We start from the raw sequence: 26,890 nt of genomic DNA on the forward strand, positions 1-26,890 counted from the left end.
GACTGTTTTGTCAGAAAATTCATCTTTTTCCTAAAAAAAATATATGCACAGCTTTCCTTCTACTTCCCTGAAATAAAAAAAAAAGTTGTAAATGATAAGTAGTAGTATCTGAGCTATAAGTAATTGTGAAAGTAGACACATTCTAATAATTCTAATTCTATTATTGCATTATGTGCCTTTTACTGCTCCATTTGCATGTAATGTTTTCCTACTTTGTGAGTGCTAACAATGTGACCAACTACTAATTTCGAAACTGCACTACAATAGTTGTTTTATATTATTTTGAGACAGTTTGCACTTCACTTCTATAATCATAAACTTTTATTTTTTTAATTTTTAGAGATTTCATTTACTTATTTTTAGATAGGGGAAGGGAGTGAGAAAGAGAGGGAGGGAAACATCACTGTGTGGTTGCCTCTCTCGCACCCGCTACCAGGGACCTGGCCTGCAACCCAGGCATGTGCCCTGACTGAAATCAAACTGGCTACCCTTTGGTTCACAGGCCGTGGTTCTCAATCCACCGAGCCACACCAATCAGAGCTCATGAACTTTTAATAATTTACAACATCTATTTTTAAACCATATATTTTTATGTCAGAACTGAAGTTATTTTCTTAATGTCTTCACTTTTGCACCCAGTCCCCAGTCCTCCTTTCCTCCAGCCATCATCAGTCTGCATTCCATGTCTGTAAGTCCTTTCAATATTTTTTGTTCATTCATTTTGTACTTAACATTCCACATAGTACTAAAATCAATGGTATGTGTCTTTTTTTCTGACTGTCTTATTTTGNCAAGTTTCAACAAGGAAAAATTAATCCATTTTTTAAAATAAAATTTTTTTGGAGTTCCCCTCATTTTTATTTAATTTATTGCTGTGGTAGTAAGTGGTATGTGGAGTAAAATGACTAAGGAGTTAGCAAAATACCTGTGTTGAAAAATAGAAAACATAATCGTTTTACCAGTAGGAAAAAAAGTGACTTCAATAATTTAAAAAAATTATTAAATGCTTTAATAGCTAGAGAAAATATTGTACATATTTTTCCTTTATCTAAAGTTTTGGACAATTCTAGTAAATGCAACAGATGCAGAAACATAGAAAATCAAGACACAGACTGTTTTGTCAGAAAATTCATCTTTTTCCTAAAAAAAATATATGCACAGCTTTCCTTCTACTTCCCTGAAATAAAAAAAAAAGTTGTAAATGATAAGTAGTAGTATCTGAGCTATAAGTAATTGTGAGAGTAGACACATTCTAATAATTCTAATTCTATTATTGCATTATGTGCCTTTTACTGCTCCATTTGCATGTAATGTTTTCTTACTTTGTGAGTGCTAACAATGTGACCAACTACTAATTTCGAAACTGCACTACAATAGTTGTTTTATATTATTTTGGGACAGTTTGCACTTCACTTCTATAATCATAAACTTTTATTTTTTTAATTTTTAGAGATTTCATTTACTTATTTTTAGATAGGGGAAGGGAAAGAGACAGGGAGGGAGAGAAACATCAATGTGTGGTTGCCTCTTGCACGCCCCCCACTGGGGACCTGGCCTGCAACCCAGGCATGTGCCCTGACTGAAATCAAACTGGCTACCCTTTGGTTCACAGGCCGTGGTTCTCAATCCACTGAGCCACACCAATCAGAGCTCATGAACTTTTAATAATTTACAACATCTATTTTTAAGCCATATATTTTTATGTCAGAACTGAAGTTATTTTCTTAATGTCTTCACTTTTGCACCCAGTCCCCAGTCCTCCTTTCCTCCAGCCATCATCAGTCTGCATTCCATGTCTGTAAGTCCTTTCAATATTTTTTGTTCATTCATTTTGTACTTAACATTCCACATAGTACTAAAATCAATGGTATGTGTCTTTTTTTCTGACTGTCTTATTTTGCATAGCATAATACCTTTAGGTCCATTCATGTAGTTACAAATGGTGACATTTCATTTTTTATGGCTGAGTAATATTCGTATATATATATGAATATATATATGTATATATACCACTAATTTTTTATCTACTTATCTACTGATGGACACTGGTTGCTCTTATATCTTAATGATTGCAAATAACTTTGCGATGAACAAAGGGGTGCATATAGTCTTTTGAATTAGTGTTTTGTGTTTCTTTGGGTATATTCCCAGAAGGGGAATCCTTGATCATAAGGCAACATAAGGAACATAATCAACAATATTGTAAAAACTATGTATGCCAGGTTAGTACTGTAAATATTGGGGTGAGTACTTTGTAAAGTATGACTGTCTAATCACTAGGCTATGTACCTGAACCTAATACAAAATAATATTGAATGTATACTGTAATTGAAAAATAAAATTTTAAATAAATAAATACAAATATTTTTAAAAGTTATTTTCTTCTTTTTAAAAACTAATATATTTCTTTTTCATAAAACTCTTTTCCCTTTTTATCTTTGTTTTCTTCACTTGGACATAGTTACACATCTCTTTTAGCTTTCTTAGGAAATTTAATTAAATATTGGAAAGATATTTTAGTTTTCTATTTGCTATTTTCTTCTCATTTTGAAAATAATTTTAAATCAGTAGTAAAGTATTAGATTTAGAAACATACTTAAAATAATCTAAACACAATCCCCTTTTCTTACAAATCACAAAATCAAGACACAGAAAGTTTAAATGATTAGCCCATGATTATTGGAAAAGTTGATGGAAAACACAAATTCTTCCAAAAGCTTTCAGAAAAACTTATGCTAAACAACAGCAACAACAACAAAACTCCTTTGAAGAGATTTGTAGTAAACAGTGTTTTGTATTAATTATTCCTAGGTGTCTTTTCCACATCTCAGCACAACGCACCCCTTGGTCAAGCACAAAGAAGTACTTGAATATAATGCAGGCTCACGAGATGTTTCTAGGAGGCCGGGGATTTGGAGCACAGTGAATCAGTCACAGCAATTTGAATACTAAAGACTGGAGTCCACAAATTTGGTGATGTAGCTTAAGCCAAGCATTCTAAGGAAATATGTGCTATATCTTGAATAATTTTTCTGGTTTATCTTTAGGCTTTCCAATTATTTCTTTGGTTAAGTCTAATGTTTATTAGCTATTTAACTTACCCATTGAATTTTTATTTTTATTAAATTTTTGTTTTCAGAACTACCTCTTGATCCCCTTTCACTTTTGTTTGGCTTCCACATCCCTGAATATATTTTCAAATTAAAAAAATTGTAAGTGTATGCATGTATCTGTGCCTTATAATTCTTGTATGATTTCTTCACGGCGTGTTTCCACTGCAGATGTTTTTCTTTGCATGCCCCCGGCACTTTGTTTCCTGCAGCGTTTGGTTATTTTTATTTGATGTCCTTCTCAATGTCCTTAAGAAATTATTTGTGATGGTAAAGAGAATGACTTTCTGTGTAGAAGGTGTGATTATTTCTTCTAGGTGTGAGGTACTAGTATCTGTCTATGATTATTTTAATTCAAAGTCTGATATTTGGACTCCAAATCCATTCAGTAGCTGCCTCTTAATTTTATTTTTACTGCTGCTTTCAACAATCCCCTCCTTGTTTGGGCTCCTGGCTTCAGTTTCTTTTCCTTGTTTCAGAGACTCAAATATAAATATCAAAATTTAAAGTTTTTTAGAATTGGCAATTATGCAATGTATAAAAGTCTTTAAGAAATTATTTTCTCTCTGATTTTCAACATTCTCTTAATATTTATCTTGGTAATTTATCATTATTTTGTCAGTTATCTAATTCTCTTAAAATAATTTAAACATTCTTGTTTAGTATTTCCAGTTGGTTTTGTGGGAACAATTCTCAGATAGTGTGTCTTGTCATATTGCTGAAAATGGAATTTTAGTAGAAGCTCTTATAGCTTTGAGTATGAACAAATTATATAACACTGCTCTGAAAAACAATTGAACATAATTGTATAATTTCAAGCATGTTTTATCCTGTGACTAAACAATTTCACAGGAAAATATGTACATCATATACACATATAATATCATCTACAATAATATACAATACAGTTGCATTCATAGTTGCATCATTATTTAAAATGTAAAAGATAAAACACTAAAGTCTAGAGAGACAGAAATACCATTCAGCAGAGGCCTTGTATTGAGAAATAAATGAACAAATAAATACTTCAATAGTCACACAATGATACATTATACAGCAACGAAAGTGAACAAACTATTAATTCATTAATCAAAGTGGAGAAATCACAGACATTCTTAGGCTTTTCAAAACAGATTTTAAAAGTCTAAAATGAGTGAAAAGCATATTTATAAAGATCATAAACAGATAAAACAAATATTATTTATTATTATTTATATTATTTATAAATATGTAAATTTAAAAAATATTAGAAATAATATTGACAATCATAAAATTCAGAGTATTAATTACTTTTGAAAAGAAAAGGTAAATGGAATATGAGAAAAACATATAGATAGCTTTGTAATATAGGAAATAAATTTCTTAGTTTTGAATTTTTGTAGTGGTTTCATAACTGACATGTATTTGTAACTTACATGTCCAATTTATATACATAACAAACTGACACAAACACACATGATTTTGCCAACATTCAAATTACATAGTTTTTATTTAAATGATTAGAAACTATAGTGGTTTTGTGCCTCCCTATGGCATTAAATAATTGAGTCCATGATGTAGTGACTTGGTAATTACAGTTTTAAATGAGTCTAACAGAATCTTAGGTCTCTTAACCTGAGGATCTGGCTGTGTAGTCATACTGTTTTGAAAGAGGTTTTCAATCTCTTCTCTATTCAACTTGTATGTGATCCATCGCCCTGTTCAGATGTCTGAATTTACAAAATAAAGTATGTACTGGTCTGATCATTTTAGTCTGAGTGCTTCCAGTATGGTCACACAGAAGAAGGAGGAAAGAGATTTGATAGCTACCTCTTTAAACTATGGTATATTATATAAATGCATTCCATGCAATTCAAGAAAATTACTTTTGTAGGCTATATTATATAGGCATATATCAGTTAGCTAGAGTGAACATATTAATGAAAGTCTTCTTTAGAATTTCAGTTATAGTCTTGCTACATGAATATGGTTGTTGAAATTTAAGAGTTGTTCAAGAGTTGAAGTTGTTAGCATAAGTTGATGTTTGTTTAAAATTATGGAATATTTACTAGAAAATTTTTATGCAAGTTAAGTGCAAAATATCTTGAAAATGTTGCTTAAAAAAGGGCAGCAGCAGCACAGACCCAAACCCTCCCACCAGCGACCTTAACCACTCTGAGCGCAGAATTAAGGAGCAAGGAAGCCAGAGTTTCTCCTCTAGATTTCCAGGAAAAACTTGCACAAACCACCTCAGAAACAGAAGAAAGTCCACATCTGGGGAGGATGTGTATATGTGTGTGTGTGTACATATATGTATATATGTATACATATATATGTATATATATACACAGATATACACACCATATATATAGATACCAGATGTGTGTGTGTGTAATATATTCCTGATTCTATGTTTTCTTGCTTTTAGAAAAGAGTCACTACATTAAAGTATTTCTTTCTAAAAATGAGGTTAATAATGCAGTTTTGTTTCCTTTAGGATTATAGAAATGACAGGAAAGGCACAAAGTATTTAGATTGCACACAAGGTAGTTTTAAAATTGTATTTGTCTTATAGGAAACCACTGATTTCAGTTTACTTTGCTCTTTTAATATGTGAACATATCCCGAGTTCCACAATAAATCCCCGAACTTTCATAGACTTTTATTTACATTCTTTCTATCTGCATTTCTATACATGTTTTAGCCTGGGTTGTGTTTGTCCAAGTTGGTTAAATCACATCTGAGACGACTGGAAAAACCTGAGCACGAAAGGCAACACAAAGCATCCGCATGTCATGTTGTTTCTATCACACTGAACCCTCACTCACTACTAGCGGAAGTATCGACCATTTCGCAGGTGTCTCATTACCTTTGATAGTCAATTCTCTTTTGAGATTGAACAAGTCTCCTAAATGGACCCCCTAAATCAAATTGGTGCGGGGAACCTCAATCTCGGGGCTGCCTTTGAAAACAGGTCTCCAGGGCAGCAGAGCGATGTTGCTGTATCACCGCGGAAACATTCCAATTCACTGTTCTCCTCAGATCTGCAGGGAGAATGAGTCCACATCAAATTGTTATGATCAATGAGACATTCCTTGTAATGGTCTTTCTTAGCTTAAAAACGCCTTTACTGGGGTTGAAAAGTACTTACACATTAACAGTAAAGAACATAAGGAGTAGCTGAAATGAGTCAAAATAAATTTCATATGACTTTTGGTTATAACTGAGAAAATAAAATTAACAATGCAAAGGTAGTAAATAAAATAAAATATTGTATGCATTTGGGAGGGTAAAATAAACTTTAGTGAATATGTCTAAGTTTTCAAAGTTTTGACATTTAGAATTTATTTCTTTTTTTTTGGGGGGGGAACCTTACTTTAAGAACCTTACTTTAAAAAACTTACTTTAAAAACATAATATAAAGATTTTATATTACAAGTAAAATTCAGTTTATTCTGCATAAATCACACAGAGTCTAGAATTTGAGTAGATCTGTTTACTGCAATGCTGCAGACTTTTTGATATTTAAATATCTAATTTTGGCAAAAGAACTTTCTAATTAAACAAGTAAAGTTTCATTAATCTAATTGAAAATGTTGATAGAGACATGCTCATTTAGTTAGTCGATCCTCCCTGAGCACTTTCTCTGGCATAATTGAACAAAAGGCACATGGCCTGTTTTTAAGGTTGACCAAGAAAGCCTTAAATTAACATTCCTCGCAACCTGGCTGAACTTCAGTGTAGCTTCTTTCCAACTGAAGACCATTCTCTTAGTGCATTTACTTTAGCAAATGTGCCATTTGTAAATTCTTTTTCAACTCTTTGAGACGTAAATCTTCTGTGTAACCCAAGGATGTCTTTTTCAAGGACCTGGAAACCATCTCTTTACAATGCAATCGAGAAAGACAGGACCCCTGTCTCCCAGTCTCTGTGGAAGGGCAGATGCCTAACTCGTTCCATAAGCACCAATTAGTAAACACAGATGGTCTAATCACGTTGATCACCCTCCCCTCTCCAGTGCCCTTCAGTATATTTCCATTAGCGTGCTCCAGTGTTTTAAATCTCTCCCCCTTATTTCAATAATCTTGACCCCTACTGCATTAGCCTTGAATAAAATCATCTTTGCCATTTTCAATAAGTGCCTGGTCTATGTTTTTCTTTGACAGCAAATATAACATAAATTTTTGAATAATTCAAATAAAATATTATATTCTTAAATATTTTAAGTTTTGTTTTGTCTTAGTAATAATTTTATTTCTGGAATATTTCACATGTGGCCCCATGTTTTCAAAGGCATTATTTAATTTTTGTAACACTTCAGTGACATTGGTAAGAACAGGATCATTGTGCTCTTAGATATCTGAGACTTGATTTAATTGTCCTGTTCAAGATTACAGCATAAGAGAACCCTGAGGATTCCCACTAGAAGAGAATACCTCTTGCTTTCTTACTGCTTTGCATCCACAGTCTGCAGACACTGCATTATAGCTCTTCTAAATGCATCATTTGCCCAGATGTTGATTTACCTAGTTCTAAATACTTCCAGAAGAAGATGGCAAAATCATAACTTAAGTTTTTTACTTCAATTATTCTTTTTATGTATTACCTTAAGAAACCATTCTTCTTATTCACATGTAAATTTACATTAACTGGATGTTAATTTATTTTAAACAATAACTAAACTGCAAAATATATTAGCTTCTAGCACAGAGTTCAGAGCCTGACACAATTTTTAAACACAGGAGACATTCAATATTTGTTGAGTGAATGTATTAATGAAGTCAGGCTTTTGAGGAAGTCATATCTATTTTCTTAAATGTTCAGGACAGGGTTCATACACTATTGATAACCAAGAGCCAATAAATATTGGTACAAGAGAAAAATAATGATTATTGTTCAATTCCGTGTTGACAAAGTTTTGACTATAGCATCTATAGAGCAATATATTACCTAAATGTTCTTGTATTTAACTTTTAAGTGTATTTGTTAACCCTATAGGACAATCATCATGAAAAAGGTTAGAGATGTCTAGACAGAGAAGATAATTAAATTACACTGGAACTCTGTGATACTCACATTCATGAGAAAAGCGAGCACAGGAAGCCACATGCAGAGTATTTTCTCACTTAGTCTTTCCAAACATATTTTGTGATAATTTTATGGATGGTAAACTAAGAGAAATGAATATGACTCATCTAATTAATAGAAGTGCTGAGGTACCAACACAGGTCTCATTGACCCCAATACCTAAACTCATTCCACTGTGGCAATACTTTCCCCATTTCACGTCAAACTCCAAGCACAATTTTATTCTTCATACACACACACACACACACACACACACAATTTAAATCCTCTGTCCAGTCACTTCATTGGGCCAGAAAATAATTTCACACAAACAGAACACTCGGAAAATAAAGGTAGGTTGTGAGCATTTACATTATTTAAAGAGGGAGAAATAAATATGTGGTAAATATCAGCATATACATAAAATATGTTTGTATATGCATTATAAAGGAAAAAGTGTTGTCTTTTACACTACACTCAACTTTACTACAAAAACACTTTACTTCTGCTCACAAAGTGTGGTGGTTTTTCTCACATCAGGCAATTCTGTGATACCAGCTGGGTGCTTTGTGATTGCACTCAGTCTCAATATTGCACAGGTTAAGTGTCCAATACCATACAGATCACTCCATACCCACATGCAGACACCAATCACCAGCCCATGTTATGACACATGCTTTTGACCAACTGGTTATACTTTGTACATTCCCCTAGCCCACTCTTCACCTCAGAAAATATTTACTAGATCTCTTGCTTATTATAAAAAGGTAAAATTCAGGGCACACAGCTTCTATGCTATTTAAGCTCACTATTGTTTATGCATTTTCATACATTCACCAACCAGAAAACTCTTAGAACCTCATTTTTGGAGGCATGGTTGATTAATCACTGGCCTTTGGTAACTAGACTTTATCTCCAGTTTCTTTCCTCTCCCCTGAGGCCTGGGATAGGATTAAAAGATCCAACTTTCTAATGGTGATTGGTTCTCTGGCAACCAGTCCCCATCTTTAGGATACCGAGGAACTTTCCAAAAATTACTACATTAACATAAGCTAAGGCGTCATTTTTTTCTGAATGACAAAGGACTCTAGATACTCAGTACAATCCAAGAGTTTTAAGAGCTCTGTGTCAAGACCCAAGGACAAAGACCAAATGCTTTTCCTAGTATACCACAGGCATAGATTATATATGTGTATTGTATTGTGAAAATATGATTTTTCCTATTTTATATACTTAGTTATTCCTCAACAATAATGTTTTCTTTATAAAGTACAGTTATTGTAGACTTCAGCTTGAATGAATCCTCTCTGAAATATGTCAAAAATAAAACTGTTTTTTAGTTTTTTGAGGAAGATCCATGTTTTCCACAGTGGCTGCACCAATCTGCATTACCACCAATAATACACAAGGGTCCCCTTTTGTCCATATGCTCACCAGCCAACACTTGTTGTATGTCAATTTATTAATGATAGTCATTCTGATAGATGTGAGGTGGTATCTCATTCTAGTTTTAATTTGCATTTTTCTGAGGATTAGTGAATTGAGCATCTTTTTCCCATATCTACTGTCCATTTATATGGTATCCTTGGAGAAAGGTCTATTCAGGTTCATTTAAATTATTTTTAAATATGTTTATTGATTTTAGAGAGAGAGGAAAGCACGGAGGGAGAGAGAGATACACTGATTGGTTGCCTCCCATGTGTGCTCAACCTGGGTTGGAGGGATGGAACTTGAAACCTAGGTATGTGCCCTGACCAGGAATCATACCCCCAATGTTTTAGTGCACAGAACAAGGCTCTAACCAACCAGTCACACCAGTCAGAGCTCTGTTCTGGTTATTTGCCCATTTTCAAATTGGATTGTTTAAAAATGGATCTGCCTATGACCCACTGATTCCAATTCTGGGAATCTAGATAAAAAATCCACAGCACTAATTCAAAAGAGTACATGCACCCCTATGTTCACTGAAGTGTTATTTACAATCATTGAAATTTGGAAGCAGCAGAGTGCCTGTCAGTAGATGAGGATAATAATGCTGTGGTGTGTTTACACAGTGGACCACAACTTTGGGCCTGTTGTCTTGTCTCTAACAGCAGCCTCTGCTATAGTCTGTCTCAATATTCCATAAATGTTTCAACTGAAAAATAAACTCAAAATATCATTTTTGAAAATATTTAAACTTAGGAATGGGTCTAATTGATATCTCCTAAGTCAAAAAATGTGGACACGCTCAAGTTTTATAGTAAGTAATTGTGGACACCAATAAAACAATGTGAAATCACTAGTGAAACTCTCAGAAATGAACTGCTCCAGTTCAAGAAGAAAAGTCTCACTGCTGGCTGCATTTTCCCTTCACTTCTTGTCGTGGTCTTCCCATTGGTTAAGGGCTATGGTTTGTTATTGTATGGGAGGCAGAATAAAATAGAAAGGGACTGTGAAATATCATAAAGGAAGAACCATAAAAGCGGTAAATTTTTCTAATATCCTATAAGGTTAGAATTTCGTTGTTGTACTTAACCACAAAACCTTAAAGGGGAGAATGCCTGGTAGCGGTAGAATTGTCCTTTGGTGATAAGTAAAGGTGAAATGTGACAGCAATGACTAGTAAAGATACACACACGTAGTTGTGTGTGTATCACATACACAACAGAAAAACAGGAACGTTATCTTGATGTTTTAAAGGAAGAGCATGTTGCTATAAATTATTTACTATAAAAACCAGAAGAAAATCATAGATAATATATCAATACAAAATAAGACTGCATAGCCACAGAGAACAAGGAACTGAAAGTCTTATGGGAAGAATATTATATGATAAAAGGAAAACAGGAAAATAAAAAGAGCAGCAGAGGTGAAAAAAGACTTGGATGAGACATTGAAATATTGCCAGGAAACTAAAATAGCAATAGCAAAATTAAAATCTGTAATTGCGGTGATAAAGAAAGGCATTAATCGTTTAGGCAAATTGAATTAATAATTTGGAAAAGAATGCTTTAAAATACCCATTAGAGTCTGAGAAAATGAAAAAGAGGATCAATGAAGACTAAAATGATTGATGTAAATGGAGTAGAAAATCTGAACATTTCACTAGCATAAAACTGTTGTCCTTGAAAAGCCAGTGCCAGTAAATATATCAAAAAGGCCCAAACTGAACATAAATCATGAACCATTATGATTTCAATCTGGTAGTAAGGGTATGGAGTATGTTTGTGTGGTCATAAATATATTTCTCATGAATATATTTACATTTGTGGAGGGCTATAACACCCCACACAGTTTTCTCTTTGGTGGGTGATTTTACTTTTACAATTTTTTTATTTTTCTATCTGGAATAATAAGCAGGTACTTATTATCATAAAAATACTAAATAAAGTATTGATGGTATTAAAATATAGATTATATTACCCAAGTTGCATAAAATTAAGAAAGTATCACCCTGTAGAAATTGTTATTTTAATAAGATTTATTTGGCTGTAGGTTACATGTTACAATTTTACTGTATCTGTGTTTCTATGACCTAAATGAACTACATCATAGCAGTACTGCTGGGATAGCTCACCATGAACTTTTAGTCCTATCTATTTGAATAGAACTACATACTTCCTTATTAATAAGCAGAGTTTTTTTCCAGAAAAAAAAAACTTAGAAAAACTTGGAAAAAACTTTTTCCAGAAAAAAAAGCTTATATCTCACCGAGTTATGAATTACAAATGGATAAAAGAGCAAAGTGCTAACTAATTCTAAAGTTATAGATTTTATGCTTATTGTGAGAGATAATGAAATGGGGAGTGCTGAGGTTATTAGGTTTTCTGCCTGCCTATGGCATTCCAACAGATACGTTCTCTATATACTTTTTTTTTTTTAAAGATTTTATTTATTTATTTATCATTAGAGGGGAAGGAGAGAGGGAGAGAAACATCAATGTATGGTTGCCTTTCGTGCGTCCCCTGCTGGGAGTTGGCCTGCAGGGAACCGGCCTGCAACCCAGGCATGTGCCCTGACTGGGAATCAAACCGCGATCCTCTTGTTCGCAGGCCCGCGCTCAATCCACTGAGCTACACCAGCCAGGGCAACGTTCTCTATATACTTGATGGATGGATGGAAGGAAGGAAGGAAGGAAGGAAGGAAGGAAGGAAGGAAGGAAGGGAGGGAGGGAGGAAAGGGACACACACACACACTGATAACTACAATGTTTTTAAAAGTATTGGTCATTTATGCTATTTTGGCAATTGCTTTTTGAGATAATGACTTAACTGAGGTCAAACTAAGTGTTACTGAGATTGGGAAAGGGACTACAAAAGCAATGTAGATATGAAAGAAGGAAAATAATATACCAGTATAGTTTGAACTTCCATACCCACCGAGCTTTCTCTACCTAGGCATTCACTGTGTTTTTAATCTATTATTGAGAATATATACAGTTGAGATGACTTTTATTATTTCAGGTCCTTGAATAACATAGACTCTCTAAAGCTTCCATATAATTCACCATATACTGATCTGAATTGATTTGAAAACATCCATCAGAAATCTTAAATAGCATTCCTTGGCCATGTTATAGACCTTTTTAATTATTGCCTATATGAAAATTCCTTATTTTGAAAGACAGTAGCATTTTGTATGGTTTTTTTGCCATGTGAATAAGTGCAATTTTGTACAATATAAAGGATTGCTTTGAGGCTGTGGAAATTTAATTAAATTCACTGAGCTTTGTGATTAAGAAAAAATGCTATTCCTAAAAGTAGAAGGCACACACCACATTTGACTATTTTGGATTGGGTTTTAGACTTTCCTTGTATTTCATTGCAAGTCATGACAGATGATTAGAAAAATATATAACATGTAAAATAAATTGATTTTGACAATAATTCAGAAATCATAATTAGCATCAGTATTATTGATTATTCAAATATGTATGCACTTTTATATTTACAATTAAAATGTTTTAAATAATTCTCAATTTAGTGTTTCTATGTTACATACTCTGCTCTCATCACTACCAATTAAATAAGTGAATATCCAAGCATACGCTGCCCACTTAAGATAGATATGACTTATTTCTTTACTTCGTTATAAACTTCTAAAGGCCAAATACCATACCTTATATTTATTTCTTTACCTTACTAGCTGTTTATCATAGTATAATCCACTCGGCATATACTTGCTGATTAATTGACTGATTGCTAGCAAGTTTTTGTTAAGTATTAATCAAATTTTAATGGCATTTTTCTTTTTTTTAAAGATTTTATTTATTTACCTTTAGAGGGGAAGGGAAGGAGAGAGGGAGAGAAATATCAATGTACGGTTGCCTCTTGTGCATCCCCTGCCCGGAACTGACCTGCAACCCAGGCATGTGCCCTGACTGGGAATCAAACCAAGATCGTCTGGTTTGTAGGCCCGCACTCAATCTGCTGAGCTACACCAGCCAGGGCTCAATGGCATTTTTCTTAAAAAATACATTAAAAATTCTACAGAAAACTGCATGTTTATAGCATTGAGCACTGCACACTTGAAAATACTAAATATGGCGAGGTCAGTACAGAAACAATATTGTAGCCATGAAGAAGAACAAATGATAAAATCAATTCAACACATACTTACCAATCACTTAAGTTTAATTATTTCAGTGCATTCCCAAATCATTTTGCTATCAAAGGTGATTTTATTACAATCTACCAAAACAGAAAAGATCTCTACTGCGTTGGCTTCCTAAGTTTTGTCTGGAATGGCGTGGGTGTGTTTAATTTCCTGCTTTAAGCCTTATTCAGATTGTCATGCAATAGGTGGCAGACTCACCATGAGTGGTGCATGGGATGCAGATACAGTAAAGTATATTGGGTTGCGGAGGGGCTTACAAGCACAAATTTATTTGAGTATAGGCAGGACCCTGGGCTCTCGTTATCCCGTGACTTAAATGAGGCATAGATGGTCTAACGTTCCCGTAAAGTGGCTCTACCCTCATAATATTATACAAATGTATGTGGTTGGGGAAGAAGGAACAGCAGAGAGAGAGAGGAACTTCTGTTCAATTATGTAAAAAGGAAGATTTCCGGTTCAAAGAAGTGTCCCTGTAGTATTAGCCCATCTTTCTAGTCGGCTAGCTCAGATCTACAGGATAGATCTCTGTTAAGCTAGTAGCACAAAAGGGGCTGTTAGAAAATGAGCCTCCTGAGTCATCAAGGGACAAGGACGAGAGAGTTTAGGAGCCAATATTAAGCTACCAAGCTGAATCTTCTAGAGTAGCAGGGCGCTACGATAGCCAGGGCACTACATTTCCTGAAACCCTGTTCAGTGGTTTTAACAGCGTGGGATAGCCAGTAGCATAGCATGGAAGCCCAACTGCTAGCTTATCTGCACTTGGGTGAAAGGCATTTATGTTACAGTTCTTATAACACAGAAACCGTTCTTGATCACATTTCTTCCTGCTTTTTACAACAGTACCTTTTTCTATTAGAAAAAGAATTGGGAATATCATTTTCTATAGAGAGATGATCCACTTGTTTGTATATATAAACATAATTTGGAAATTTTGAATGTTCTAAATAGTTCAAACTTTATTTCTAAAAAATATATATTTGAAAGAATTATGTTGTTTGAAATAAATATTTTTAGATAATTTCAAAATTGTCTCTACAGCGATACTACCTAAATCATCATAGCAACCACATAATCATCTAATCTCTAAAAGAGTTTTCAATAGTCCTTGTTTTTACAATTTACATCTGCCACATAATTTATAATTTCCTTTGCTTGCTCACATTCTTTACATTCAATTACACATATCCCCACTATGTATCAGTATTTGGAATAATAAGTTATTTGTAGAAATCACGTTCTTCCTCATGCTCATAATTTCATAAACACATTATACTCACTCTTTCACTACTATTTCAGTTTCTTTTTTTTTACTTTATTAATTTATTTATTTTTAGGACAAAAGTTATTTTCATTGCCATTATTCCAAATACCATATGGCAACAGGAAATGAATACTTAAGCTTTGGACATGGGTCCTCAAGTGAAAAAAAACAAATCAGGGAAAGTTAGTACCATGGATCCTACGCTATAATGAAATTTCTAATGAATTCATTTGTCCTGGTATTGCATTACTTTCATTTAAAAAAGAAAACATCAGAGAGTGAATGGTAAAAGTTTCTTGCTTGACCTCTCAACCTCTCATACTACATCATTGCAGGGCATGAGACAAGTTCTGGTAGGGCAAAGGCGTATTGGAGTGATCAGCTTAGTAAATGGAAACAATCATTTCACGTATAGCTCATCTAATTTTCTCCTGCGCTCTGCAGATAATTGTTTAAAGGACAAAAGCTAAAAGTAAAGAAGTTGAAGTCTTCTGTACTCCTGTATTAGTGACAGTGGATTTACATTTCAAAGTGAAACTGCCCAGGGTCAGATCACACTCAATAGTTCCCACTGAATTCCTCCTCCTAAAGTGAAGGCACTTGAGCTCCTAGATTGTAACTCAGTTGAAATGGCTGCTTATCTATTTGTTCAACAATGCCCTTCTCATCCCACACCCACCAACACAGAATATTCACCAGGACTGTCTTAAAGGCATTTCAAGTGTGTCCCTCACCAATAGTAACACAGTTGTAGATTTGTTACATGATTTAAAAAAGCAATAAAAATCCATATAGTTTGCAACTGCATAGATGGACCTGGAGAACATTATGCTAAGTGAAATAAGCCACTCAGAGAAAGAAAAATACCATATGATTTCACTTATATATAAAATCAAATGAACAAACTGAACTGACAAGCAACATAGAGACATAAATAGAGAGCTGAATGACAACCAGTTGTGGGGAGGGTAGGAGGTGGGGGGATGGAGCAAAAAGGAAAAAGGACTCACAGACATGGACAGCAGAGTGGCAGTTGTGGGAGAAAGGAGTATAAGTTGGGTAAATGGTGATGAAAAATACAATAAAAATAAAATTTAAAAAAGCAATAAAATGATCAGTAAAGGTAGTAGGCTTGCTAAGGGGAAAATAGGAAACCCATTTTGTTCTTGTTTTCACAAGTGTAAAATGAAAACATTGGCTAAGCTTTTTTATTAAGTGTCTTGTAGTTCCATCTTCTATTATATGAGATGCATTATATGGAAGATCTTGACGAAAATACAATTGCTATGCTGCTTGGAATTGGGAACTTTCAATTTGCAATTGGGAACTGCAAGTGAAAAACGGCAAAAGGGGTTTGAACTTGGATGTCTGCTCAGTAGACACTCTTATAGCTATAAAAACAAATATTGAAAGGAAAAACTGACATAATCAAATAGTCATCAAACAACATTCACAGAATAGGCAGTCCAGGGGAAAAACAAAGCCCCTTCCTTTCACTATGAAAAATTGTACTTTATAATTTTTTGGCAAAACAGTAAATATTGAAAACATATAATGTGGCCCCAACCAGTGCAGCTTAGTTGGTTGGTCATTATTCCGCAGAGCAAAATGTTGTCAGTTTGATTCCTGGTCAGGGCACATGCCTGGGTTTGGTCCCTCGCTGGGGCACGTAGGAGAGACAGTCAATGGATGTTTCCCTCTTATATCGATGTTTCTCTCCCTCTCTTTATCCCTACCCCTTTCTCTAAAAATAAATAAATNATAGGCAGTCCAGGGGAAAAACAAAGCCCCTTCCTTTCACTATGAAAAATTATACCTTATAAGTTTTTGGCAAAACAGTAAATATTGAAAACATATAATGTGGCCCCAACCAGTGCAGCTTAGTTGGTTGGTCATTATTCCGCAGAGCAAAATGTTGCCAGTTTGATTCCTGGTCAGGGCACATGCCTGGGTTTGGTCCCTCGTTGGGGCACGTAGGAGAGACAGTCAATGGATGTTTCCCTCTTATATCGATGTTTCTCTCCCTCTCTTTATCCCTACCCCTTTCTCTAAAAATAAATAAATAAATAGAATCACACACACACACACACACACACGTGTGTGTGTGTTTGTATTTGTGTACAAACTAATGTCTAGTGTATATATATATATATATATATATATATAATCATATATGGTTTTTCATGAGTTGCATTTGACAAATTTAATATTTAGAAAATGTTTTTATTACATTAATATTTTATTGCCTTAAATAAAAATAAAGGACATATGAAGGATATAAGTCATTTAAAGGATTAGCTTATACACAGAAGGGGTGGGCTTTCAACTATAGTTCGTCGTAATGGTCACAGCTTTGTGTTACCAAAAACGCTCAGGGTGACCTATACACAGCCTTTCACCCCATGTGCGGGTCCCCTGAGGTGGATTTAATGTTTGAGGACCTGAAAGCAGCTTGCCTGTTGAAGCCCACGTAATTGCATCAATGCAAATTGATACATAATTTGTGACACACCAATCTTAGGCAAATACAAAGAAGAGATTAAAATTTCCTTCTGACAATGGTTTTGACAGTGTTGGAAGGAGGACAGAGAGAGGGAAACCAGGGTCATTTCTGTAGTGTTAAGCTTTATGGAAAATCAACACATCCAACATTAACTTAATTTCCTTAGCCCAGTTGCATGGGCTGAGAGACAAGTCCACATCTGTCATTTCCTTACTATCTCTTAAATTTAAGTTCTCTTAATATCAGTGATAAAAGGACTAATAAGAAATGTTTTAAAATTGTGATGAAATATATTGAAATTTATGTATTAATACATTCATATCTTTATGTTAAAAATGCTTACTCATAGAGCATTTAGAATATACAGAAAAATAAAACTGTTACAAACATCACCTTAGGTAGAAAATTATTGTAATCACTTTGATACATTTTTGCCAGTCTCTAAATTTATGCATTTTAAATCTTAATTAAATATTTATGGCCCTGGCTGGTGTAGCTCTGTGAATTGAGCATGGGCCTGCGAACCACACAATCGCGGTTCGATTCCCAGTCAGGGCACATGCCTGGATTGCAGGCCATTTCCCAGCAGGGGACTCACAAGAGGCAACCACACATTGATATTTCTCTCCTTTCCTTCCCTTCCCCTCTAAAGATAAATAAATAAAATATTAAAAAAATATTTATGCACAAAGTATTAAGATTCAGTAGACATGATACAGAATTTTATTCTTACCTTTAGCTTAACTGCAAATAGTAAGCATTACCTAATGGCATTATCTACTACCATTTAAAAGTCTACAGTTAATTACACCACATGTTTTATCTTAAAGCTATACTAACATATATTTAATTACTATCCACACATTAGACATTCAAGTTGTTCATAGGTTTTAATTGTTTGTAAATGTCATGCTTTTTATCTTCATACTATTTGTCTGAATTTCTGATTAGTTCCATAGGATAGAGTTCTAGAAGAGAAATTACTGAGCTAAAGGGTATGACCTTTTAAAGACGTTGGTATGTATTGACAAATTGTTTTTCAGAAGGGTTGTACTAGTTTACATGATATACTTTTTTTATATGTCAAGTATATATGGTATACGAGCCTTAAGTGTACATATATTAAAAATGACTTTAAAAGTCTTTAAGAATGGTTATATAATAATAAAATTATTGGCTTATATAATAATTATTATTATATAACCATTAATAATTATTAATGGTTATATAATAATTAAAAGTCTTTGAGAATGGTTATATAATAATAATTTTTTTATTTTGGTTATATATGCTTTTTATTTTGGAAGGGATGCTCTCCAATGGCATATATTTATTCTCTTAGATAATTATATTTTTTTTCTTTTTTTTCCAATTTATTTATTTATTTATTTTTCAAGTACAGTTTTCTGTTTATTACTCCCATCCCGTCCCACCCCACCCATGCTCCCCACTCCCTCCCATTTCCACCCTTCTCGGTTGTTGTCCATGTATCCTTTATATAGGTTCCTCTAAATCCCTTCCTTATTTCCCCTGAAATTCCCTCCCCTCTCCCCTCTGGTCACTGTCAGCCTGTTCTCTATTTCAGTGTCTTTGGTTATATTTTGCTTGCTTGTTTGTTTTGTTGTTTAGCTTCCTGTTAGAGGTGAGATCATATGGTATTTGTCCTTCAACACCTGGCTTATTTCACTCAGCATAATGCTTTCCAGTTCCATCCATGTTGTTGCAAAAGGTAGGAGCTCCTTCTTTCTTTCTGCAGCATAAAATTCCATTGTGTATATGTACCATAGTTTTTTGATCCATTCATTTACTGATGGGCACCTAGGTTGCTTCCAACTCTTGGCTATTGTAAATTGTGCTGCTATGAACATTGGGGTGCATATGTTCTTTGGGATTGGTGTTTTAGGGTTCTTAGGATACAATCCCAGCAGTGGAATTGCTGGGTCAAAAGGCAAGTCCAATTTTAGTTTTCTGAGAAAATTCCATACTGTTTTCCATAATGGTTGTACCAGTCTGCAATCCCACCAACAGTGGACCAGAGTCCCCTTTCCCCCACACCCTCTCCAACATTTGTTGTTTATTGCTATATAATAATAATTAATGGCTATATAATAATAATTAATCTAAAAATACCAATAGAAATGTTGAAATATTTTTCATGAGTTTATGTTATTTGCATTTATTTTTTCTAAGATATGTCATTTTATACTGTTATATTGATGTTTAGGTGGTTATTATAACTTGCATTAAAAGTTTGTATTTAAGATTATCCATTCTTTTAGTTGTTCCCTTAAGATATTTCATAATTGTGTGCCTTTTAAAATTTTTGATGAATTTTATTATATATACCAATGTCTTGCTATTTTACTTTCCTCCTCAGTGCCCGATATAACTTTTATGATTAGAAAGTGTTTTCTGAGTTGATAATTAGACACACATTCCCCCTCCATTTCTTTATGGATTTATACATTACCTATTATAAAAATTGCGGGCCCTGGCTGGCGTAGCTCAGTGGATTGAGCGCGGGCCTGCGAACCAGATGATCGCGGTTCGATTCCCAGTCAGGGCACAGGCCTGGGTTGCAAACCGGTTCCTTGCAGGCTAACTACCAGCAGGGGATGCACAAAAGGCAACCATACATTGATGTTTCTCTCCCTCTCTCCTTCCCCTGTAATAAATAAATAAATAAATGAATAAAATCTTAGAAAAAAAAATTGCAATACACTGCTACCATTACTTAACAATATAAACACCAAACTTAACATGTTTTATACTCAGTTATTTATTATATAACATGTAACACTGTTAAAGGTACGACTAACAGTTAAATATCTCAGGCAATTTAAACCTGATGTAAGTTAGTGTTCGAAATCTGTCAGAATTCCTTTAACATGTCAGAGGGTTTGATATGCTATAATAATATTGATACACTTGAAAAGGAAATACAATACCCATTCCCAGAATCAGAGTTGCATTACACAGTGGGAAAGAGTCGTCATGCTGACTGTCATTCATTGCACTACCATGACTTTCATCACATGTTTTTCCGAGGTTATTTTAATCCATTTTGGGTATGTATGACTTTCTTCTGCTATTTAATAAATTATTTCAGGACTGTCTAGGTTATTTTTCAAGTGATCGCCCAACAGTAGCAATGATGGGCATTATTTTACAAAGAACTTGAACTTGCATTCCCTCTATAATTTAATCCTTACAGCAGCAGCCCTGTGTGAAATTGACCTTTTATGACTATTCCATTTTCTGTCCCTACTAACAAGAAAAATCAGGCTCAGAGATGCTGAGTAATGGTCACTAATAGCACACAGTTAATGTTGACAGTGCTGAGATTTGAAATTGTTCCTCTCAGTTCAGATCACATGTTCTCTGTCATAATGGCCTCTCAGCTCTCAATTATCAATCTTCATTGTGTCAACAAAGGGACGTTTGAATGGAACTTAAATTATTGTGGCATGAGGTGCATTCTATACTATAGGATAATAACTACTCTGGAGATACACAGCTATAATAAACTTCAGATAAATTTTCAAATTACTTATTCTTAGGTATCATCATGATTTCATAGATATGACTTTTAAAAAGACTTTATTTTTAGAACAATTTTAGGTTTACCACAAAACTGAGCAGCAAGTGCAAAGTTCCAACATAACACTACTCTATAAATGCATAGTCTCCTCAGTTACCAAAGTCCTCTACTGAAATAATGCATTGCTTACCACTAATGAACTTTTATTTATGTATGGCAATCACCCAAAATTCATTGCTTCCTTTAGGGTTCACTGTTGGTGGTGTCCATTCTATGGGTTTGGACATATGTTTAACGTCATATACTGATCTTTATGGATTCAGAGTGTTTCCACTGTCCTGAAAGTCTGTGCTGGGCCTGTTTATCCTCCCCCAACCACTAGTGGTCACTTACAGTTTTACTGTCTTCATAGTTTTGTCTTTTCTAGAACGTCATGTAGTTGGAATCATGCAGTATGTAACCTTTTCAGACTAGCTTCTTTTGCTTAGTAATTTGCACATTTAAGTTTCTTCCATGTCTTGAGCTGATTTCTCTTTAGTGCTGAATTATATTCTATTACCTGGCTGTATCACTGTTTATTCATCCACTCACATACTGGAAGATATCTTGATCAGCTCCAAATTTTTGTAATTATAATAATGTTGCTAAAAATATCATGTCTTGGTGTTTTGTGTATATGTAAGTTTTCCAATCTTTTGGGCACATACTAAGAAACATATTTGACGGATGATTTCGCAAGTATACATTCCTGCATTCCTTAATGATGGAAATATTTTCTGCAAATTGCATCATTAGGAGATCTTGTATGAACACTATAGAGTGCCCTTGTACACACCTAGATGGTATTCCCACTACACACCCAGGCTGCGTAATGTAGCCTAGTGCTTGTAGGCTGCAAACCTGTATAACATGTCACCAGACTGAATACTGTAGGCAATTGTAATACAGTGGTAACTTTCTTGTTTACCTAAGTATATCTACACAGAAAAAAGGTATTGTAAAACTGGCATACAAGAAAAAATGGTACAGCTGTGTAGAGTACTTACTGTGAACAGGGTTTGTAGGACTAGAAGTTGCTCTGGGTGAGTCAGTGAGTACGTGGTGAGTGAATGTGAAGGCCTAAGATGTTACTGTACCCCCTACTGTAGATTTTATAAACACTGAACACTTAGGCTACACTAAGTTTATTTAAAACAAGATTTAACTGAAATGCAACACAAGAAAAATGATGTAATCAGGACACATGATAGACATGAGATGTATGAGGCTGCTACTGGCACAATACAACACATTACCTTACACTAAGATTTTTTTATGGGAGGAAAGAATATACTCTAAAATAATGATGCATGGTATAGTATAGTAAAAACATACACCAGTTACACAGTCACTTATTATTATCAGTTAGCATGGTATGTACATAACTGTATGTCCTAGACGTTTATATGACTGTCAGTGAAGTAGGTTTGTTTCTACCAGCATTGCCACAAACACGTGGGCAACGTGAGATATGACGATGGCTATGACATCACTAGGTGATAGGAATTTTTCAGCTCCATTGCAATCTTATGGGGCGATTGTATATGCTGTGGTTGACTGAATTATTGTTAGGTCACTCATGGTATTTAGTTTTATAATGGATATAACTTCTTCAAAGGTATATTTATGCATGAAAACCCATGAGAACAGATTCGAGGGGCAATAATTTGAGCAACAGACCTACATATACATGTTCTTAAAATGGGCTTTTCAAATTGTAGCAGGTTATTTGGGTTAATGTTAAGTTAAATAATATATAGGAAGTCATTATCACACAGTGAGAGTTGCAAATGTATGTGCCGATGATAATGATACTTCTACAATCTTTAAATACAGTGGTTTCACTTCTAAACCTGGGTATATATTTGTATCATGTGATTCTACTCAAGGTGAACTTCTTATTTGTAATCCTCACCTGAGTACAGGCTCGTTGATTTTAGAGAGACAGGAAGGGAGGGCGAGAAACATTGATGTGAGAGAGAAACTACAATTGGCTGCCCCTCACACATGCCCTGACAAGGCACCAAACCTTCCACCTAGACATACGCCCTGACTGGGAATCAAAGCCTCAACATTTTGGTGTGGAGAATGATACTCCAACCAACTGAGCCACACGTGCCAGGACTCAAGGTGTTCTCAAAGAGTTGGGGACAGATTAATTCAGGGTTCTCAAACAAAAATCTTCTGTGTGGTTAAACCCCAGAGGTTGTCACTATCTGGGAGAGTTTTGTGTCATTCAAAATGAGCTAAGGTAGGGAGACCAGAAGAGAGCAATAGAAATTGGTTTCTCTAACAGCCAGCAAGATGTGTGTACTAGGAAACTCTCAATTTATTGAACACGTATATACTGAGCTAATTTATGAAGGTGAAATTTGTAATTTATTAACTTTTACCCCTTACAAAGTAAAAATGTAAATAAAATGTTAATTTATTAACTTTTACCCCTTACACTTACAAAGTGTAACCAATCTCTGATGAGACACATTCCTCGTGATCTTTCATGAAAAGATTTAGCATCCATTTATGATTCTTGCCAGAAATAATTTTTACTGTGATGGTACAAAAATGGTGATTTTTTATTATCACTATGTCTTCTATATTCTACTGGAACAAAAAGCTCTCACTTTTTCCCAATTATGTGTGTCTATCTATGTATTATCTATCTATCTATCTATCTATCTATCTATCTATCTATCATCTATCTATTTATCATCTATCTATCTATCCTCTATTATCCATACTTTTTCTCTTGTCAATGTGGACTCACAAATTTCTATGTATTGAGTTGATTATCTTCTACATCTATCCTTATTTATTTTATGCTTAAATTGTCCCAGATTTTTTCAGTAGTAACTCTTTTCAACTAACTCTTTAATCTTTTTTGCTATGTCATCATTATTATTACTGTTATTATTATATTCTAATCTAATTTCCAATTCTGAAATGAAACCAGACAATTACCTAAGAAGCCCTGGTCTCTTTCAGTGGGAAATCATATTCACCAATCAAGATCTAGGTGTATTTATTGCTATGGGGACATCATTGCACTAAGTCCTATTCATCTCACAGCCCTGAGCTGTCTGTGAATGTACGTGTGCGCACACACATAGTGTCTATGTGCAGATGCCTCTGACTTCAGGCCAGCCCCTGGGTTTTTGCTTGCCTTTCCCCAGGTGTCTTTGTATCCCCCCTCGCCCATATTGAGAACCTTGGCTCCAAGCACACTGTCACTTACTCAATCTGACAATGCATATAAAAGAGCCTCACAATAGTTAGGTCCTCAATGCTATGAAAACACAGCCTATAAGAAAGTTCAAGATTTACTTGCAGTTCTTTACTTCCCTTACACTGAGAGTATATAGTCATAATGCCATGTACAAATATTACATAAATTCATTTCCTTCACATTTTTTTTGTTTGTTTGGCTTTGTTTTTTCCTCCTTCAGTGTGGCTATGTTATTCATACATAATATAGCAGTTCTTTTGTTTCTGTTTATACCCAGCTTTTAAAAAATTTTATGTTTTTTTATTTTATTTCATGAATATCTATAATAGTCACATGCATGGGAATACTGTGCACCAAAATTCATTTGATATTGCATTTTCTTATGGTTTGGATACAGGTCTCCTTAAATCTGATTACCTGGAACATGTGCACAATGACATTGTGTTCACTGATCTTTGTTGTCTTGGTAAACTTGTTTCTTCCTTTGTGAACCACTCTGCTCTTGGGGTATGTTGTGAACACTGCATTGAGAAGATCTGCACAAATAAAGTCTAGTTTTAGTAGATATTCTGCTAAACCACGTATACTGATGTCTGCCACTGTTGTGAAACCAGTGCTGGGAAGCTGATGTTTATTTCTTGCTCATTTGCCAGAGAAAGTCACTTTTTCCTTCCTTAGACACTCTTATTTTCTGCTTAAAAAAAGAGAAGGAAATAAGAAAAAGTAAAGAGACAACTTATAATGTTATTTTGTCAATTCTAAAGGTTGTCCTGAGAATTGATCAATATGTTTGTAAACTTTGTAAATAATACATAACCACAATATGTAAGTTATTATTGAGTTTGGAACATCATAGAAGACATACATGTATGTGCAGAATGTTTCTACCTTATTTTAAGAGGAAATCATTTGTGCAGTGCCTTATTTTGGGGAACTGCATGGCAGGAGGGAGTTAAAGCCCTACCTCAGAGATTAAGGTCTGTAATTTTAGAGCATCTAAGAATAGCAGGATAAAAATTGACTAGGGGTTAGCTCACACCGGCCCCTCCAATGAGTCCATGGGCTGCTGGTGGGTCGGAATCAGGAAGCCCTCCAAAGCTCTGCCATGTTTCCTTTAAAGATTACCTCCCCTGGAATCTTCACAACGTCTGATCACAGCAGGAGGAAAACTTTAACTCTCTGCCTTTTCCATTTCATCAGCCTGACTCACGACCTTCCCAGCCAAACAGGGAACCAGTAATGGAGTGCGTTTTGATTATGCATCCCAACTTTCCTAGTATGTCATATAGAACAAATACCTTTTTTCGAAGTTGTCTAGTTCCCAGCCACAGAATAGTTGTCGCCGTGCCACGATTCCTGGACGGGACTCCCTGGAATCGGGCTGCCTGTGTCCCGTGCTCCTGGAGCAGTGAGGCAGATCGGTAGTGAAGGATTCTCCTCCCTGCTGAGCCCAAAAGCTGGCAATAAATTTGACTGAGCAGAAACAGCCACAAGGAATCAAATACTGTTCTTTTACCACAAGTACTGATTTTTAAAACGACTCTGGAATTACCCACAATGTATAGGTCACCACCCATACTATGGAAAACAAAATGTCAAGGCAGACTGATTATTCCATTTAACAGAATATTGGATCTACACACCTTAGACTCATCAGGAAATACAGTCCCTATGAGAGTGGCTTGTCAGTACAGTAAAAATTTATTTTTATTTTTCTGTTTTCATGTATTTGTTGACGAGGCCAAAGGCAAAATACATTATAAAATAACGAAACAAAAGTCACCTCCTTTGAATATTTATCTGCCTCTTTCCTGGCATCAGTTTGCTTATTCATTTATATTTGAATTTATTATTCATCAAAGCACTTTGATATTTAAAGGTTCATGTCAAGAGATGAGATGTAAATAGTTACTTCTTAGAAAGGAACCCTAGAACTTTAAACTATCTTATAAATTCTAATGTAATTTTAGTCTCACCAAAAATAAATGATAATTTGATTATACCAACATTTATTCAGATTGATGGAATAAATACATTTTAAGTTGTTGCTTCTTTATTACCTGCTTATTAAAATGTACTGATATGCAAGATCAGATCTCATTATATTATACATGAAGGACAGCCTCAAACAAGTAAATAAATAATAAAATAAATATTTATCATGCCTTCATTTAAAATAATAAACTAAGCACTTATAACACCTTCATTTAAAGTAATGAATATTCAGCACAAATTTTGGAGAGGCAGTTTAACTGTATTGTTTTCTACTATAAATCTCCATTATTCAAAACTGATCATAGATGTAAATACAATTAAAATAATAAAAGATAAAAATAAAATTGAGGTAAATAATAATGGTGAAGTTAGCCCCTGTAGGGCAGCTCAGCTCGTTAGAGCATTGTCCTGATACTAGAACACTGTGACTTTGACCTCTCCTATCAGGGTGCATACGAGAATCAACCACTGAACGCATCAGTAAATGGAACAACAAAATCAGTTTGTCTCTCTGTCTTTCTCTCTCCCTTCTTCTCCAACCCGCTCTCTCTAAAATTAATAAATGTATCTT

General features: G+C 34.5%; 1 long non-coding RNA gene across 1 annotated transcript; it reads right to left on the bottom strand.

The window, feature by feature from the left end:
* Nucleotides 1–5,577: 5,577 nt before the first annotated feature.
* On the bottom strand, nucleotides 5,578–24,966 carry LOC118982361 (uncharacterized). The gene is made up of 2 exons (XR_005065523.1): nucleotides 24,742–24,966; nucleotides 5,578–6,133 (listed from the first exon to the last, which is right to left on the bottom strand). It is a non-coding gene; the product is annotated as an uncharacterized LOC118982361 (long non-coding RNA).
* Nucleotides 24,967–26,890: the final 1,924 nt, after the last annotated feature.

Source organism: Sturnira hondurensis, unplaced genomic scaffold (genome assembly GCF_014824575.4).
Source record: "Sturnira hondurensis isolate 20B ecotype Veracruz unplaced genomic scaffold, ASM1482457v3 Scaffold0025370, whole genome shotgun sequence".
Taxonomy (NCBI): Eukaryota; Metazoa; Chordata; class Mammalia; order Chiroptera; family Phyllostomidae; genus Sturnira; species Sturnira hondurensis.